Raw genomic sequence first — 2,150 nt, 5'->3', positions numbered from 1 at the left:
ATACCCGAAATTTATTCGCGCATGCGCACTAGAACTTTTACCCCAACCCCTACTTTTTACACACCCCCACTCTTACATTTGCTCCCACCTATTCACGCATGCGTAAAATAAACATATACCGATATACAAAATAAACACGTTTATTAAAAAATTAAAAATTAATAAAAATATTAATATTAATGGCGGCGATGACGTCTTCGTCGTTGCCTTCTCTCTGGGCCGGGTGGTGGTCTCGGTGACCTTGGTGGGGGTGTTGGCGCCCTGGCCTCTGGTGGAGCTGTCGGCACCCTGACCTCCGGTAGAGGTGTTGGCGCCCTGACCTCCTGTGCCCGGACCCTTGGCCTCACGACAGTCACCGGTCTTATTGGAGCCTTTGGAGATGATGGTAGAGGCCCCTGCTCCACTCAGGATGGTGGCGTTTCTGGCCTGTGCAAGGGATACCTGGGTGGAGTCCCCGGTGGCGTCGTCGGGAACGGCACCTCATCGTTAGGATTCTGCAACTAAAAATCGAAATAAGCATCACTGAATTAAAATTTATTAACCAGGAATACTTACGTTGTGCACCGACACCCTCATCACATGGCACTGGTAACAATCGCAGCTCTCCATGTTCGACCTCTCTGAATCGCTCTGTCGCTGCGAATGAGCTACTGCCGCTGAGCTCGTAAGCTTAAAGGCTTCTACTCCCACCACACACTCTTACCCCACTACGCGCTACACAACTATCGGTGAAAGAGCAGAACTATTATGATTCAAACTCACCGTCGGTAACGCGGTTAATTTAATTTGAATGAAAAATTTTATACTGTATTACTATCATAATTAAAGATAACAATAGAATAAATAAATGGAAAAAGTAAAAAAAGAAAATTTATTCAACTTACCTTAATAAATCAATAAACAAATACTAATTTTATTATGCAAAAATAAATTTAAGAATAAATAAAACATGATAAATAACTTAAAAATTAATTTTAATGTTTATGTTATATTGCAATACTACATTTCCATTCTCTTAACCCTTTGCCGGTGATATGTTACGAAATGTCGTTTAGAGTCCTTTCTGGGGGAACAGCCAATAAGAAACTTCGATGTGCTTGTGTTAGTGAATTAGCTTTGTGTGAGACTGTTAGTGTCTAAATTTTCAGGACCGTACATAGATGAAAATAAACCCAATAATATTTTACAATAAATTATATTAATAAAATATATTTTATAACTAAAATTCTGAATTTTTATATAAAGGGCAAAAATGTGAAACTATTGTTCAATAATAGTAAGGTAAGTTTGTTTGTTCAAGACTTTTATCACATCTAAATAACCTATGTAAACATAACCTAATTCAAAATGACATTTTACCGGCCGGCTTTGTAAAAACATTCTCGAAAATTAAAAAAATGAGATAAAATAATAGATTATTTTTATACATTTTAAAAGGAAAAGGAAACTAAAGGTAATGTTTACTGTTCGTACATTTATTTAATAAATAAATTTTCTGTTATACTAATAATATTTTATCTCAAGTACGATATGTTTTTTTACGAATTAGTTGAATGTGTGCATAAGTATCAGTATATGTACCCATTTTTTACAGAATTATTATATCGAGAAAATATATTATTATTATTATAATTATTATATTGAGAATTATTTAAATATTGCAGACGATGTTAATAATTTAATGAAATTACTCTCTAAATCTGAATAAGTGGAATTTCACTTAGAATGTTTCAAAAGTCTTCCACGTAGAAAAATAAGTGATTTTCTCTCAAAAATAAGTGAAGTTTCACTTATTTTCAAGTGTATATAAACTTATTTTTCTACGTGGAAGACTTTTGAAACATTCTAAGTGAAATTCCACTTATTCAGATTTAGAGAGTAAAATATAAATTGTCACCTAAAAACTTAAAAAATATTGGGAAAATGGAAAACGCCAAAAAGTCAAATGCACGAATATCAGGTAAAATATTTTATTAAAAAAAACTTTTTTTAAAATAAAATTTTGAAAGTAAAATAAATTTTCTTTAAATACAGATCAGCCAAAGATTAAAAAGTCTCCTGCTTCAAAAATAAAAATTGATAATATCGAAAATTTAATGGGAAATGTTGAGAAAGACAGAGAACCATCAAGAAAAAAAAATCGGAATAAA

The 2,150-nt window shown here is 32.8% G+C and overlaps 1 long non-coding RNA gene across 1 annotated transcript; it reads right to left on the bottom strand.

The window, feature by feature from the left end:
* Nucleotides 1-124: 124 nt before the first annotated feature.
* Nucleotides 125-631, bottom strand: LOC127284377 (uncharacterized). The gene is made up of 2 exons (XR_007843471.1): nt 556-631; nt 125-500 (listed from the first exon to the last, which is right to left on the bottom strand). It is a non-coding gene; the product is annotated as an uncharacterized LOC127284377 (long non-coding RNA).
* Between the last annotated feature and the right edge of the window lie 1,519 nt (nt 632-2,150).

This window comes from Leptopilina boulardi, unplaced genomic scaffold (genome assembly GCF_019393585.1).
Source record: "Leptopilina boulardi isolate dan_hultmark-lab unplaced genomic scaffold, ZJU_Lbou_2.1 LbouV2_324, whole genome shotgun sequence".
Lineage (NCBI taxonomy): Eukaryota > Metazoa > Arthropoda > Insecta > Hymenoptera > Figitidae > Leptopilina > Leptopilina boulardi.
Note: the sequence above shows the minus strand (reverse complement) of the source record. Positions and strands in the feature narration are given on the sequence as shown.